We start from the raw sequence: 17,928 nt of genomic DNA on the forward strand, positions 1-17,928 counted from the left end.
ACACACACACACACACAATAACAATGCGCTATTTCGATATGACTGCGATGTCCGGGTTCGTGCTTTAGATTTTCCAGAATCAATCCGTCCAAAGTTGTAATCCCCCGCCTTTGTTAACTGCTTGATACACGGATAACAATCTTCGGAAAATGTAGGAACGCATACTACCCATCGTGCTAACGATTCCAGGTTACTTGTGATTAATTTCCTTGCTCACCCTATACAGATTGTACGTACAGCGATATGTAGCGGTAATCGGTTTGGTCAATACATATCGCCCCATTCAGTATGGAATTACAAACCCAATACAGGTCAGTTCATAACCGGATCCGGATATTCAATGCAAAGCGATAAAGCAGAACCAATGACCAAATGTAATTGAACATGTAGATTCACAACCCTTGATTTTTTTCGTGAAAAATGACAATACATATCGAATATATATTTTACGATGGTTCAACCCTACCAAGTATTCACGTAAATGTGGTTTATGACATTACATACAATGTATCAGTGTATAAATGTTGGGTGTTTATGCACACATCGGTATGACCCATAGACAACATCATCATACCCTCCAGGACTTCGTTATTGCATCGCGAGGTCAATAAAATCAATTTTGTATATTCAATCGGTGGCATAGACGACGGAAGGCTTGGAGATCCAATGTAAAATTCAGACAAACAAACGGGTATATTTGTCCATCTTGGTTATTCACTCAACTACCATTGGTGCTCTCGATACAGCGAACGGTACAGTATGCAACGCATATCATTAAAGTGATATATCCACAGGTAAATATGGGGCCTGGCCACAATAATTGTACGACGCCGACAAATCGATGCACGCAAGGTGTGGTTGATAATAATTGTTTCATGTGTCAAAGAGACAGCACTCTCTCGTAAAGGTTAGCAGATCCCACAGAAACACACCTTGGATTACATTATCAAATCGATTTTAAACTTAAACCGAATCACTGGTGTTGAGAGTAGTGATATCCGATTTTTCGAATATTCATATCGATTTAGTGAACGATCGGTAACGACACTTATCATAAACATTATGAATATTAGTAATTCCAGTCGTGTCTAGCTTGTGTTGTTACAAGTTGCTAAAACCATCGAGTGAATCAGTGAACGGATACTAATCTGGGTTAAATCTCGATACAATTATTGTGGCCAGGCCCCATATTTACCTGTGGATATATCACTTTAATGATATGCGTTGCATACTGTACCGTTCGCTGTTTCGAGAGCACCAATGGTAGTTGAGTGAATAACCAAGATGGACAAATATACCCGTTTGTTTGTCTGTATTTTACATTGGATCTCCAAGCCTTCCGTCGTCTATGCCACCGATTGAATATACAAAATTGATTTTATTGACCTCGCGATGCAATAACGAAGTCCTGGAGGGTATGATGATGTTGTCTATGGGTCATACCGATGTCCGCATAAACACCCAACATTTATACACCGATACATTTTATGTAATGTCATAAACCACATTTACGTGAATACTTGGTAGGGTTGAACCAATGTGAAATATATATTCGATATGTATTGTCATTTTTCACGAAAAAAATCAAGGGTTGTGAATCTACATGTTTAATTACATTTGGTCATTGGTTCTGCTTTATCGCTTTGCATTGAATATACGGATCCGGTTATGAACTGACCTGTATTGGGTTTGTAATTCCATACTGAATGGGGTGATATGTATTGACCAAACCGATTACCGCTACATATCGCTGTACGTATAATCTGTATAGGGTGAGCAAGGAAATTAATCACAAGTAACCTGGAATCGTTAGCACGATCGGTAGTATGCGTTCCTACATTTTCCGAAGATTGTTATCCGTGTATCAACCAGTTAACAAAGGCGGGGGATTACAACTTTAGACGGATTGATTCTGGAAAATCTAAAGCACGAACCTGGACATCGCAGTCATATCGAAATAGCGCATTGTTATTGTGTGTGTGTGTGTGTGGCTAACCGTCGATTTTGATGGGATGCACCAGAACAAGTAAGTATGCGATTACACAAATGTATCGGAGTCGTTGTTGGTGTATATTTTGTCACTGTCCGTTGTAACAATATACAAAAATATCAAATTGGCCGGCGTGGTGGTCAATTTTCAAAACGAAAATGGTATTGTTACCCAGGGAAAAAATGTATTTCCAAGTGAAAATGGTTTGTTGCTCAGGGAATAAATATATTTCCAAGTGAAAATGGTTTGTTACAATGGGTAAACGCCGGATCCCCAAAGGAAAATGATATTTTTACTCAGGTAAACGACGGACCGCCAAGTGAAAATGGTTTGTTGCTCAGGGAAAAAATATATTTCCAAGTGAAAATGGTTTGTTACAATGGGTAAACGCCGGATCTCCAAAGGAAAATGATATTTTTACTCAGGTAAACGACGGACCGCCATGTGAAAATGGTTTGTTGCTCGGGAAAAAAATATATTCCCAAGTGAAAAAGGTTTGTTACCCGGGGAAAAATATATTTCCAAGCGAAAAAGGTTTGTTACTCGGGGAAAAAATATATTTCCAAGTGAAAAAGGTTTGTTACCCAGGGAAAAAATACATTTCCAAAGGAAAAGGGGTTTGTTACTCTAGGAAACGAAAGACCCCCAAGTGAAAATGTATTGCTACTCTGAGTAAACGATAAATCTTCAAAGGCCAATGGTATTTTTACTCAGGTAACGGCTGACCTCCAGGTGAAAATGATAATTTTACTTGGGTAGGTATCGTATGTTTAGTGTCGTTGGTATTGTTAAACTCTGTCACCGGTAGCCGTTGGTATACTATTATGAGTGTGAAAAGGATTTGCACGCCCTGTGCAGGGTATCGCGATAGTGAACATATTTTTCGCGTGACGAAACAAGATCGATGTTTAAATGTTATTGCATGCATTTCGATTACCGAGTTGCTGTACAATAGAGATGACTCCACATTAGACCGCGCTGTGTAATTCGATTAAAACCACAAGACCGCATGTAAATCTATTCGCACAACTCGATGATGTTGATATAGTGTTACTAAAATTAATTATTACCTATTTACACAACATAAAAATAACAATTCATGTCGTAGTAAGTAAGTTTTTTGAACTCGTGCTTGATGAAAACGAATGGTGACAAGTATGCTTTTGTGTTTGAGTGAAAAATAATTATTTAGAGGAGTGACATTTTGTGACCAACGAATGCAAATCGATCATGATATTACAATATATGCTTTCGTCAACATACCGACTTGGTGTAGAAACACTTTCACGTTTTTTTTTTGAATAACTGGATTCTCGAGACTTGCTACTTGTACGATGTACCGTTGGTGCGCAAACTATAACGACCGTTTTGTATGATAGTATCTTTTAGTTGTATTGTTGTGAGGACAACCACGTGATGACTCAGCACTTTTCATTAGCAAAGTAGATTGATTTGTGTGTAAGATGTAAGCAACGTAACTAGAAAACATATGTACTCTGTTGTTGGAGTAGCTGATTTATTGCTATGACATGGACATATTCTGAAGCCCTGGTTGGTTTGTTGTCTTACGATAGATGAGGCGACCTCGGTGTCGTAAATTGTGTTAACTAAACTCGGATGGATACCACAATTGTGCTGGACTTACACATAGTATTCGCATACTGTACACATACAAACTTTTGTGTAAACAACTCTGGTGTTTCTGTTAGTACTAGTTCTGTGTTGAACTACTTGATTATTAAGATACATGAACACCATTCAGACAATAAAGTTCTTGAGGTATCGAAACAGTTTGAAAGCACCACCAATCATTGTACAGGTTTGTAGCATGGGAATATCAAGTATTTTCGTGTAACGTGAATATATTTCATATGCCTTCGGTAAGAAATGAGTTATCTGGGATAATAATTCCTACAGTAAAACTTGTTGTGTTTGATTGCATACTTTTTTATCGTTGTTCGTTGTGGTTTTGAAAGACGAGTGAGTTTACATTTAAATATAGTAAGCGGAACAACTCCAGTAATAAATTTTACTCGTTTGAAAATCGACAACGGAAAAAATACCGATGAATGGGGTAACAGTATTAATATGAGTGGTATATTATCTTTCGTGTTATGCAACCAATCTTCTAAGCAGAACTTGTCAATAATTTATCATGTCATAGAAAAGTCGGTTGTTATGAATTCAAAACAAATGTACTTCGCTTATCACGATGATGGAAATTATGATCAACGCAGTATTTCGAAGTGGTATGTTCAACAATCACTAAATGACAAAAATATCAAATTGTGCATACAACTCGATTAGGTAAACAATACAGTTACAAATCGGATGTAAGCTTGATTTACAGATTACAGTCTGATGATGTAAAGCTCGACCACTCCAGTGTGTTTATTGCAAAGTATTTGACACAAACAAAATATTGAATAAAGACTTCGGTTTCATTACCAAGCTAGTGAAAATTGTTTTCTATTGGATGGATATGATTTACCTTTAGAAAAACGATGTAGACCGATTGAGCGACGTTGTTTCATATCCGTCGAGTGAGTAAAATTTCTTTGGAGTTCGGTTTAGTGGGTTAATTGCTAGGGATTCAATCACATACAAGTAAGGTATTTTAGTGACTAAGTATTGTGATGGCGTTTACTTTAGCGAATGACAACGGAAAAATTTTCTATTGCATTGTCGGTGTATGTGTTAGACAAATAATTCTAGTACACCTAACTATAGGATACATTTGGCAAACATCGTACAAATTGTTTCGTTGTGATGGTAACGACTTTCAGCGGCTTTAAAAAAGTACTTTTCTTTCGGTATTGGACCTTGCGTTCTGATATTGATAGATGTATTGAGTAATATGGCCGGTTTATAAAAATCCCGGTAATGTTTTTTGGTATCCTAAGTCGGGTGATCAATTATAAAATCGCGGTGATGTTTCTTGTGTGTGCACGTTATCATCAGATTAATACGACTACATTTTACTGAAGGAATAAAAAAAACAGGTCTGTGATATGTGAATACGACCGAGATTGATTAGTATAGTTTACACTTGTAATGATTGTGTATATTACTGAAATCGTGTCTACTTACTTTGAGTACGTTGGATAAGGCAGTAGGTCAATGTGGTAATAACAACATCGTGAAGATTTTCTCACAGCCCGATGTCTTGGATTCACTTGTGCGAATTGCTATCATAGACCGAGTATTCAAATCTCGTCGTATGCACCGAGTAGTGATCACTTTGTGTTATAGATTAGTAACGACTTTTACAGTTGAATAAAAATTATCGGTCATACGAATACCATCAGGATGAATTAATTCAAGTTTGTGAGTTGTAGTGATATAGTCAAGTAAGTGAAAACTAGATTTTCCGAGTAGTGATTACTTTGTGTTATAGATTAGTAACGACTTTTACAGTTGAATAAAAATTATCGGTCATACGAATACCACCAGGATGAATTAATTCAAGTTTGCGAGTTGTAGTGATATAGTCAAGTAAGTGAAAACTAGATTTTAAACACTTGTTAATGTTGTGAATAATTCTTTTGAGTATGGTAAGATGTTAAAATGTCTCTTTGACAAACGGAAAGCTGGATCGGGAATAGAGTTGTGATGTTACATTACTTGTTTCAAATCAATGTGCGTATAATTTCGAAATGTGGGTGGGTGAAAGTTGGTAGTTATGCTTGTCAATCTATTTCAATTCAGACTATGTCAAAGTCGAGATATTTCATTTTGGATTAGCTGAATTTACCTTTAGTAGTCAATCCTATTCTAGAAGCGTGATGGTAAATACCCTGATTAGTATGATCAGTTTACAAAAAATCGCGGTGATGTTTTTTGTCGCATGCGTGTTATCATCAAGCGAATACGCGATTTCTCTCAAGTCTTACGATTAGGGTTGAGTTTGTGAAATATTATTTCATAATCATATAATACCATTCCTCAAAAACAGTGGCTTGAGTTTGTGAAATATTATTTAATAATCATATAATACCAGTCCTCAAAACAGTGGCGGAATTGTGAGAAATAGATAAATTGCCAATCAAACACTTTTCATACATTCGAATCAAGTTTTTTCTCAATCGGGGTGCTGATAATGGTGTTTATTAAAACTTTGCTCATATCGTACCACCCTTCACCGCAACGCAAGAGTTGGTATACATGAAAATAATTTTTATCGAGCACTGATCGAACACTCGAATCTCGGGTTGCGGACCAATTGGTTAATAGGTATTCCGTATTGAATTTGTTTGTATCACGATAGCCTGCATTATAACACATGGGTTCTCTTGCGAGATATTTTTCAGTCTATCACTAGTCAAACATTCAAATCTCGTATACTCAATATACAATTTGGTAATCTCAATGTCACATTACCCGAGCAATAATTGTTGTGTCTTACAGAATATTAACTTATTTTACAGTTGAATTAAAAATCACTGATCGAGTTGTAAGGTTTCAAACCTTGATATTGTCGTTTCAACTTTAGCTTTTATTCGTGTAAACGATTAAGTTTGTGAAATATTTGCTGATAATGACATTATACCATTCTGAAATAGCGCACATGTGTAATATTGTTATACAGAGTCAGTTCGGCGCTGAGCGGTGGTAAATTAACATATTCGGATACAATTCAGCTTCACTTGTAGCGCGAGTGAGGTTTCGAGTTGGTAAATTGACACATTGATTGAATATTACCATGATTCTTATGACGTGTCTAAAGTCAATCCTATTCTAGAAGCGTGGAAACTTATAGCGACTGTGTGGAAATAGAAAACAGAGCCGAAAGTTGGTCAAGTCAAGTAATATTCCTAAAAAGATTGTATGATTTTACAATTATTTCGCATCTATTTGAGTATGTGGTAATCTCACAAAGGATTAGGGTTAGGGCGGAAATAAGTGACAATTTGTTGCTATTCAAGTTACCCACACTGATGGTTCTGTTAGTCGGTATTTATTAAATCTTACCAGCGAAATCAAGTTCTGTGACAAACTGATTACTAAAATTTCACCGCGTGAGCGATCGGTATGTTTGTAACACCAAGTCACTAAAAATGGTTATGCCCGATACATTATCTTGTCAGTGATCGCGGGATTTGCAATCTATTTTACACTTTTTGAAGTGTTAATTTGTGACCGCGTTCATTGTTGATATTCGAATCGCCGTCTACGCCGTCTCTGCGGTAAACTAATTACCAAAATATTACCTTGGAAGTGATTCCTAGATTTAGCAAACTATTTCGCACTGACTGGATTAGTGTAATAATCGATAGTAGCACACAGCTGCATGGGAAACAATTCAGCGCGCAGGTCATTCGAAATATAGGTCGCACGCGCTGCGTAATCCTCTTGCACAACAAGCCACGTTTCCGTCTGTGCGGTTATTGTTGGTGACTATTCAACACCACGCGAGAGATGGTTGAAAGTGCGAATCACGACCGCACCCATAAGAATACATAGCGAGTCACCACAGATCCCGTAAGAATACATGACAGGCGAATCACCGCCGCAGCCCATACCTGAAAGTACGAGTCACCAACATGAGTTTTCAATACGAATCACCGCCGCAGCCCATACCCGAAAAGGCGAATCACGACCGCACCCATAAGAACCCTATGGCGCGTCACCAGCGGAAGGGGGGTCTAAAAAGGCGCATCACCAACACGAGTTTCGCGGCGCGTCACCAGCGGGCCCTATACTACCCCATGCAAAAAAGCGCACATCACGACCGATCGACTACACTACTGGCGATTTGGCGACAAACTTTATTCAGATCAGTTATTAATGTACTTATGGTACACTACACTATGGTGCACTCCGTGCCAATGAACATGAGAGGTGCAGCCCTATATGCTAAGTTAGCTTGAATCAAGAGAATTGTTGGTCGCGAACGAAAAATTTCCAATACCTCCCTTGCATAAATTAGCTTCTTTTCTGAATTTCAAGTTAGAATCGGATTAGGATTGGACGCGGATCTGAATATAGAAAAGTTATGGATTAGGATTTGAAGCTTCGGATTTGGATTTGGAAATTCCGAATCCGCTCATCCCTGTCGCATAGTTTCACATATACGCTCAACATGTCGGACTGGTGTGATCAGATCAGCAGTCATCTTTGGAAACCAATACAATAGTTACGGGAGCTGACAGAAGCGTCCCTGCTTATACGGGCAATCGGCTATATTTATAGATATACATGTGCGATTGTGCCAAATTATTGGTAGGGTCTATCTAAAAAAACTGGGGGTTCGTGAGCTACATGATTTTTGAAAGGGGAACGTGATTATAATATGATTGTGAACCACCGCTTTGTAGTGCAACACCAATGGGTTGCGGGTTCAAGTCCGACCGAGGTCGACTGCAGAATTCCTACCTAAGTGTCGGAGGTTATCTAGGCTCCTCGCCATATCATGCGCGTAGGCGGTGTCTTGTAGAAGCCTAGAAGTAGGCCGTGCTACAAGTCGGCAGCTACGAAATAAAACTGAAGAAAATTGGCCACAGTAGCCGACAAACACCATGAATACCACAAACAATAACAACATATTCAGCGCGTATATTGCCAACTCTTATTTCGACGCCTAGTAGTAAAAATGTCCCAAGAAAGACACTCCACATTTCTATGCGTCAGCCTGCCAGCTCTTCAGTGAGACTTTGAAGCGTCATCATATTATGAAATCATCGGCAAATTCCCAAGCATGATATTTTTTCTTCTTCTGATAACGGACTCCAAGCATTTCGACGGAGGCACCAAACCTTAATCTGAAGAATTTATCATCATTTCAACACTGGAATTGCGAAGGAAATTGCCTAATTGCGGAAGGCAATCAATCTCTTCTCGATTTTCGAAATCCGGCAAGACATGTAACCTGTATTATATGAAATATTATATTTTTTCATCTGCACAAGTGTGAATATCATCCCACAAGTTCAAAAGCACTGCCATAGTTGATAAGCCTTGCTCAGTATCTCACCATGTTAGGATGCAAACATCCAAAAACTCTTCAGGATTGAGCCTGAATGCTATCAAGCCGATCCCTCCGACTATCAAATCAGTTGTGCTCACACCATACAATGACCAGATTGCAATCAATACACCCCAAAAACGCAGTTGCTTTCGCAAAACGAGTAACAATTTCTCCCCACGGTTTCTACACGCAAAAGAAAGTAGGATTAAATCCATTCCATGCTTTATTAATGGTATGGTATACATTGCGAAGTCTTATAGGCATTACCTGATTGATAGAGATGTAGACTACCTCGAGACGATAACATTAACGAGTGCGTTAGCGAACAGACTTGGACAACTAGAAAATTCTAGTTGTCTATTTTAATCTAATTTTTGAAATGTTTCTATGATCTAATTCTAATTCTAATTTAATTTGTGAAATGTCCCTATGCTCTAATTTTGATTCTAATCTAATTTATCGTTTTCCTGAAAATGCCTCATCGTCCGAGGCATTTTGCAGCGAGTTAACAAGAATTTCCCTCTTGCGAAGGGAAATCCAGTGCCAAAGCGCCTTCGCCTTATACTTACTCTTGGCAAATTCGAGTACCTGAGTGATTCGATTCTGAATCACGTAATTTGCTTCGAGTCGAGTCGAGTAATCGAGTATCACTCATTATGATGTCATAAAGGAATGTCATATATCGAAGTTCAAATATGTACCTTTTATGCGACCACAAATAATATTATGCCTGTTAATCTGTTATCCATCGCACTAAAGATACTTTGGTATTATTTCGACCATACTGATTTCATTACACTTGGTGGCAATGTTGTGGGGTGATCACGACTTCGGAAATGTGCTATTTCCGGTAACGTTCGTAGTTTTGCACTATATGTTTCGAATGCTACGATACGGCCAATCAAGGTTTCAAGGCTTCAACAGTGAAAATTAGTATCGAAACTATAATTCTCGTTGATAAATAACTTTCAGTGGCGAGGAGCGTATCATTTCGGTACTCGAAACAATCGTCTTTTACTACTCGACTCGAATCATTAAAATTAATACTCGATTCAGATTCGAGTACTCGAATCATTGTGCCCAGCCCTAATACTTATACCGCACAGTATAATAAAGTAGTTATTGTGACGAATAATAGCTTGCTAGCATAGTAGCTTCTAGTCTGCGAACAGAGTTCTAGTTTTTAAAACTTTACGTTAGTACAATGCCGTGCTGACTAACCTGGGCGATGCTCATGGTTACCACAACAGAAGTAATATCTTATTAAAGTTGTACAAATACAACAAGAAATATCATGATCATAAACTTCATTTTATTTTGAACTATGGGTTGCGTACGATACCCGAAAACGCTTTCCAGCGATTAATGAATCGCTATTGGGGATAGCTAGACATACTACTGGGAAGGACTATCTCATCCTACAGATTGATCTTGTGGTGTAGGGACGTCCTATATTGTTTTCTAAGCGTCTCGGTATTGGCAATGTCTGGGCCATTGCACGTCAAGGCAATATGCTTATTGATATCAGCTGATTCTACATCGATGGAATGCTGTTGCCATCGCCGAAGCCGTTTCAGCTAGTGTGGAATATAGTGCTGTTGCGCACAGGCGAATAGCTTATTTTGAAACAAAAACAATAATTTGAAAGTGAAATCAATTTATAGCATTACAAAATGCTCTATTTCACGTTCTTCTGAAATCACAAATCAGATCGGCGGCTGCGATTGCGGTGAACCGTGGAATATATAGTACAAAACGAGCCAAGCTTGGTATAGGTCCGCAGACGTTAACCATTCTCATGGTTATGGGAATGCACTGTGATTTCATATTGACTGGTTTTTGCTGCTTTTATTTCCCATTCACAAATTCAATCAATTTCACAGTTTTTGAGAATTCAGTGATTCTAATTCTAATTTAATTTGGAATAAACTGTGTAGCTCTAATTCTAATCTAATTTGGAAAAAACTTCGTAGCTCTAACTCTAATTCGAATCAAATTCAGAAAAACTTGTGTTGCTCTATTTCTAATTTTAATTTAATTCGGAAAAGCTGAAAATTTTCTAGTTGTCCAAGTCTGTAAGCGAATCTCAAGTATATGAGGTAATTAATGTTCGATATAAGAATCGGAATGGATTGTAAGATTTCCTTACGTTTCATGTCCACAGTCCTTGCAATAAAAGTGATCCCCGCATTTTTGACTCGATTCGGTATGCCACTGGAAACACGCCGGACATATTTTTAATACCGGAAGGTTCTTTATGGAGTATCTTGTGCTAGGGTTGCACTGTCCTAGACATGACGTGAACCTGCCAAGGACATATAAAATATATAGTATTAAAGGATATCTGCTGTTTGTGATGTCATATCGTGCCACTTATGTTTGAGTTCGTGCGACGTGAAAACATATCAAAGCGTACGATCATTATTTTCGTGACAGACGGCTTTGCATGGGAAACTCTCTTGCAGCTCTTTTTTTATGCAAGCACGAGAAACACGTTGCTGCATTTATAACCTGGTGAACACGTGTTCATTGTTCAACAAGAATAGGTCATGGGTTGTGACTTTATCCTGACATCAACATTTTAATATTGTGATGTTGCGTAACACATGTAAACCTTGCTCACCGCCACTTTAAATACAAATAGTCACGCGGTATAGATGAACACCCTGTAATTTAAATTACCAGATATATCTTGCCCATCGATCCATCTAAGCCTCTCTACACGGAATTCACAATTCAAAAGGAAAAGTAGCATACCCTCGATGTCCAACTTTTTCGATGCAATCGAAACAAAACAAATGATCACAGCACGGAAATTTTTTCGGGTTCAATAGATACTTGTGGCATGACGACGACGCGCATGAAACTGGTCCCGGTGCGAAGAAGATATTGCCAAGCGGTGACGTCTGTCGACACATAAAACAGGAAGCAGCCCTAAAAGACAAGAGTTATATTGTATGGTGAAAACACCGAGTTGTATGATAGTGCGTGTGTTATAGATATTTTGTTCGCTTCGCACAAGGGTGGCTAAGTTCCGCACGTCAGTTTACGGTATATTTTTTGACTCGACCTGAACTGCATGTGATGTATAGACTAGGGTTACCATATTTTGGAAATCTAAAAAGAGGACACTTTTTCAGAATTTTCAGACTTGTAAAACCGGAGGAGAATTCTCAAAAAATGGGGATAAAAAATTGGCAACTTTCCGCTCAGCTCCCGAAATACCCGCCGGAGCGTCACTTCGAGGTCGATTTAAGACATCTCAGTCGGAGTTTGCTATAAATATGACCAAAATTCTCAAAAAAGAAATCACAATCTCAGAAAAGAGGACAAAAGGGCGTCCTCCGAGTTTGAGCGACTAACAGCGAATAGGCTACATGACAGTCAATGAAATGTAATGAAACGATTAGGCCACTCAGAGCTGAGTAAAGATAATGAAATGTAATTGGTAAGGTGTCAGCGATAAGTATGATACCGATAAGGTGTGTAAAATTAAAATAAATGCAAAAGAAAACAACCCCCTGATAACTACAAATTACAACATTTTGGTTCGCATTTACATTTTCACTTGCTCGGAAACTGTTAGATTGAATTTGATGAACATTAGGGTGCGCAAATTTCTTGTCCCAGCAAATTGGGCCAAGATTGGAGGTAAGCTTGAGATAACATCTCAACAAATGCGTGATCAAGTTTGATGAAGCCTTGGTTGGAGACTTGAATTTCATTTTGCAATTGTTGCAGCAATCCTCGGTACTGGCCAGAGATCTACAAATAAAACTCTGACCGTGGTGTAGGAAATGGTTCAGAACAGGTTTCAGAAGAGTTTATTTGCTGTTCATTCATTTTTGAAGTATTAAGATTCAGTTTACCCCACTGATTCTCTAACTTTTTTAGACACGCCCCCTTTATGACAGTGCAATATTTCGTGCCCCACTCATCGTCACATCACACAATGAAACCAGAATGTTAGCAATTCTTACAGATAGTTTGATGGTATGGAAGGTTATGACTGTTGATGAGAGAATTCTCCAATATGAAATTCGAACTATACACATAGCAATAGCTTTAAAATAGAGGTGAATCGCGCCAAGCGCGGAAAAAAAATCAGTTTACCGGAGCTTCGCCCCCCCTTCAGATGCTTTCACGCCACCCAAGGGGGGCACGTCCCCCAGTTCGATAACCACTGGTTTAGCCTATAATGTAATTCACAAAGTTTTCTGTTGCTACTGAAGTATGGGGAAACAGTTTAGCATGGCTGAATTATCTACTTATAACGCGGCACGCATAGAACACCGATGTAAAATGCAATATTATTACAGGTGGCGGCGACTGTGTACCAAGCCCCTAAGGCCTTGCGGCCCCCCGTCGTCATCCTGGTCCGTACCGGATTTTCACTGGTGTGACGAATAAATCATTGATTGTTTGATTATTTTATGTTGTGATTGTCAGGTCTCCATAACAATGCAATTGAAATTGTAATTGTGCAAAATTTTCATCAAATTACAATTACAATTACACGAAAAAATGTCATTCATTACATTCAGCTCATTTACAAATTACAATTGATCCAACTCTGCCGTCGACTATGAAACCTAGGCACAAAATGATTGACGCATGTTGGTCGAAGCTTTCGATAACGATATGTTCAGTAGGGCTCTTCAAAAATGACTTTTTTTCTCAAATCGTACTGGCTACTTGATAAAATTGTTAGGTTACTTAATTTAGGCCTACACACAAAATTTGGTTCAATTCCAACCAGTGGATGCGGAGTTATTGCCGTCGAAAAATTTGGATTCGAATAAAATAGTATTTACGGTGAGCACAACTATAATAAATAAACAGAGAATCGGTCACCGTAAATACTATTTTATTCAAATCCAAATTTTTCGACGGCAATATCTCCGCTTCCACTGGTTGGAATTGAACCAAATTTGGTGAGGATCGTTTCTATAGACAGTCTAACACTTTCATGGGGCGAACAGAAAAATTTCAAATTTTTTATTGTTTATTTTTATATAATAAATATAAACTTTCTTCTCCTGTAGCAAAGCGGTTACTGGCTGGAATTGAACCAAATTTTGTGTGTAGGCTTAAATCAGGTAACCTAACAATTTTATCAAGTAGCCAGTACGATTTGAGAAAAAAAGTCATTTTTGAAGAGCCCTAATGTTCAGGCGCCGAATAGTCCAGTCCTTGCAGGCTGAGCCCAGCGAGATACAGCAGGCCCGTCATATAGTCAAGTGACAATATTATTGACCTATGAACTTCGAAAAATTTTCGCGCTTGGCGCGGCTAGTGGCCCGCGCATTAGTTCGTCAATCGAATGTGGTCCTTTGGCTGACAAGGTTGGCCAACCCTGCACTACGTCATACGATATCGGGATCACTCAACAAATATGATATGTTCTCGTTGTTACGTAATAATGAGAGAGGGAGCCATAGACGGCTGATGCTTTTCCTCTGAGCATTGAGCAGAGCATGTGACACAATGCCGGGAATCGGGCACATACCATACTTGTAATGTGATCCCGCTATTGTATGACGTAGCATTGTGCATGGCATTATCCATATTTTTATCCGATACCAACAAATTCCTCTTGTCATTCACAAAGGTTTCACAGTACCCAGACGCATCTGATTGTAATAGTATATATGCAACTGTCTTTATGAACGCTTCGGACGTGTTCAACTGTATATTGCGCCATCACATCGTAAACAGGGCTATTGCATAGCATGACATGGGATAAGATGAATAGCCTACGCTCCACTCGCAGCAACAGTTCAACGTAAAACTCGGAGTCCATGAGATGTTATCTCAAGCTTACCTCCAATCTTGGCCCAATTTGCTGGGACAAGAAATTTGCGCACCCTAATGTTCATCAAATTCAATCTAACAGTTTCCGAGCAAGTGAAAATGTAAATGCGAACCAAAATGTTGTAATTTGTAGTTATCAGGGGGTTGTTTTCTTTTGCATTTATTTTAATTTTACACACCTTATCGGTATCATACTTATCGCTGACACCTTACCAATTACATTTCATTATCTTTACTCAGCTCTGAGTGGCCTAATCGTTTCATTACATTTCATTGACTGTCATGTAGCCTATTCGCTGTTAGTCGCTCAAACTTTTGGTTGTTAACAGTTGCTTGAAACATTTTTCTGTGTTTGTAGTGTTCAGTATCCATGATCAGGAATATCTCGAATACGTTCGAGTTTTTTTTAATTAAAGGGTATTCTACGTATCATGAATGAAACATGTATAGCTTGAGATTGTTGCTAATTACGTCGCTACGGTTGTCAAAGAACACCTCTCTACCGAATCAATTTCATGTTCAACAGTAATTGTAATTGTAATTGTAATTTGATATTTTTAGCATTGAGTAATTGTAATTGTGATGTAATTGAAGCATGTAAGGGAGTAATTCTAATTGTAATTGTGATTGAACTGAATTATTGTAATTGATCCAACTCTGGTGTGTACTGTACTGTACACTCTCTTTTTGCTAAGAGTGTATGCAATATACCTGATTACGATGTGATGGTGCAATATATAGTTCGACTCGTGAATAAAGGCCTCCACAGTTGCATATATACTATTTCAATTGCGTCTGGGTACATTGAATAATTTTGGGAACAACGAAGGGAATTCGTTGGTATCGGATATAAATAAGGACAATGCCATGCACAATGATACGTCATACGATAGCGGGATCACATTACAAGAATGGTATGTGACCAATTCGCGGAATTGTGTCGCATGCTCAATTGCTCGTATGTCGGGCAACCGTTTACGGCCCTATCGCATTATTGTGTAACAGAAAGAACATATCATACTTGGGGCAATGGTAAATAGGACACGAGATAACATATGACTGTCGTGCGAATTGTAGAGTGGATAGACGTTGCTTTTTCTATATTACATGAAAATATTGAAAGTTCAGCCCGAATATCGACATTAGGGCTCTTCAAAAATGACATTTTTTCTCAAATCGTACTGGCTACTTGATAAAATTGTTAGGTTACCTAATTTAAGCCTACACACAAAATTTGGATCAATTCCAGCCAGTAACCGCTTTGCTACGGGAGAAGAAAGTTTCTATTTATTATATAAAAATAAATAACGAAAAATTTGAAAATTTTCTGTTCACCCCATTAAAGTGTTAGGCTGTCTATAGAAATGATGCTCACCAAATTTGGTTCAATTCCAACCAGCGGAAGCGGAGTTATTGTCGTCGAAAAAATTTGGATTTGAATAAAATAGTATTTACGGTGACTGACTCTTTGTTTATTTATTATAGTTGTGCTCACCGTAAGTACTATTTTATTCAAATCCTAATTTTTCGACCCGCTTCCACTGATTGGAATTGAACCAAATTTGGTGAGCATCGTTTCTATAGAGAGCCTAACACTTTCATGGGGTGAACAGAAAATTTGCAAATTTTTTATGATTTATTTTTATATAATAAATAAATAGGAATAGTCAGTTACCGAATACGGGCGTAAGCGTATATTCCATAGCAAATCCTCGTCTAAGTTGTTGGCAAAGCGACGCAAGATATTGATTTTAACATAGCATTTTCTTGCTCCAGTTGATACATTTATTGATGTTTAAAAAGTCAGCATGTAGGCTACTTCAGCATTGTGTCATAATGTGGTCGTCACTAGGTATCGTGTACACTGAAAATGTAGGGTTGGGATTAGAGATATGACGTCATAGGTTCACGTTTGCGTTCACACAGAACCTTTCAAAAAGGTGCGCGTTCACACGAACCAGAACCTTTCAGATGTTCGCACCATCCCTAGTATGTAGTAATTAATTATCACAATCACCATGTGCCGAATTTACCAAATTCTCAATTAACCCAGTGGTGGAATTTATCAAGTGCCCAGTTCAGCATCCCGAATTTACTGCTGGTAACCAGTTTTGAGCCAAAAGGTGATCTATTTTCACAATAATGCGAAAAGTTACCTAACACGCACCGCTTCTGTTTACACATTACGTCGGTTTGAACGTTACCTTGCGCAATGTCTATCTTCCAACCTAGGTTTGGTTCGAGGGTATAGATACAATCCTTTCGATTGGAAAAACAATGACTACGAAAGACACAATAGTATAGTTGTGCTTTCGTGCGAAACGTTAGGAACTCGGGAATCCCTCATTACATTGGTCGGTGATTTACTGGGTATAAGCGACATTGCAATTCTGCTTTATTACCTACTGATTAATAGTGTAGGTTAAGCTACTACGTGGCACTCTATTTCTGCCACACACGACTAACATCTATTAAATTTGAGAATCATTGGGTGCACGGTCTCTGCGCAACTACTTGTGTAATTGGTGTTTTAACACTACTGGCTCTGCGACTCAGCTTACCGGTTTGCAGAAACATTGTCCACATCACATGTCTTATCATGGTTATCGCAAGTCTGTATTATTACTTTTGGCACGCATTGGCGTTCTACGCACTTCTCATTGTCAATAATATATCGTTCGCTCATCTTCACTGGATAATATCGATCACTACTGGAATAGGATTGTACTACTATGTGATTGCATATTTTGAATCGATATTTTTGTACAGACTGTTGCTTGAGTTTATCCTAGGAGTAATGGTCGCTATGTCTCGTAGGGTATAGACATGTTTAGCTCCTGATTTTCGTAATGAAATACTCACCATATATATTGTTTCACCATATTATACTACATGCTAGTGGTACAAAATCTGATAAATTTTGTTAATCAAGGCAACCAATCGAAATATGTTTGTTGCTTCCTTATACTGGGTACCCTTTAGTAACCTTACACCACAGTATATGTACATAGGCTGCAATAAAATTTAAACGTTGAACATTTGTGCTCATGAAGACGAGCACGCGAGTTCTTTATGAAACCGGTACGCAGAGCAAAACAGTTTGCCGACCCCTTTCGTACACAGTGGTTTTCGTCGAACCATTGTCACGATTCCCTAT

The 17,928-nt window shown here is 38.3% G+C and overlaps 1 protein-coding gene and 1 long non-coding RNA gene across 3 annotated transcripts in view; one reads left to right on the forward strand and one right to left on the reverse strand.

Moving 5' to 3' along the window:
• LOC145442210 (uncharacterized) overlaps nt 1-17,928 on the forward strand; it is a 109,793-nt gene that overhangs the window by 62,835 nt on the left and 29,030 nt on the right. The window lies entirely within an intron of this gene.
• Nucleotides 8,080-11,958, reverse strand: LOC145443591 (uncharacterized). The gene is made up of 3 exons (XR_013916480.1): nt 11,715-11,958; nt 11,107-11,262; nt 8,080-9,140 (listed from the first exon to the last, which is right to left on the reverse strand). It is a non-coding gene; the product is annotated as an uncharacterized LOC145443591 (long non-coding RNA).

Source organism: Botryllus schlosseri, chromosome 7 (genome assembly GCF_051294905.1).
Source record: "Botryllus schlosseri isolate E-star chromosome 7, Bs_hap1, whole genome shotgun sequence".
Taxonomy (NCBI): Eukaryota; Metazoa; Chordata; class Ascidiacea; order Stolidobranchia; family Styelidae; genus Botryllus; species Botryllus schlosseri.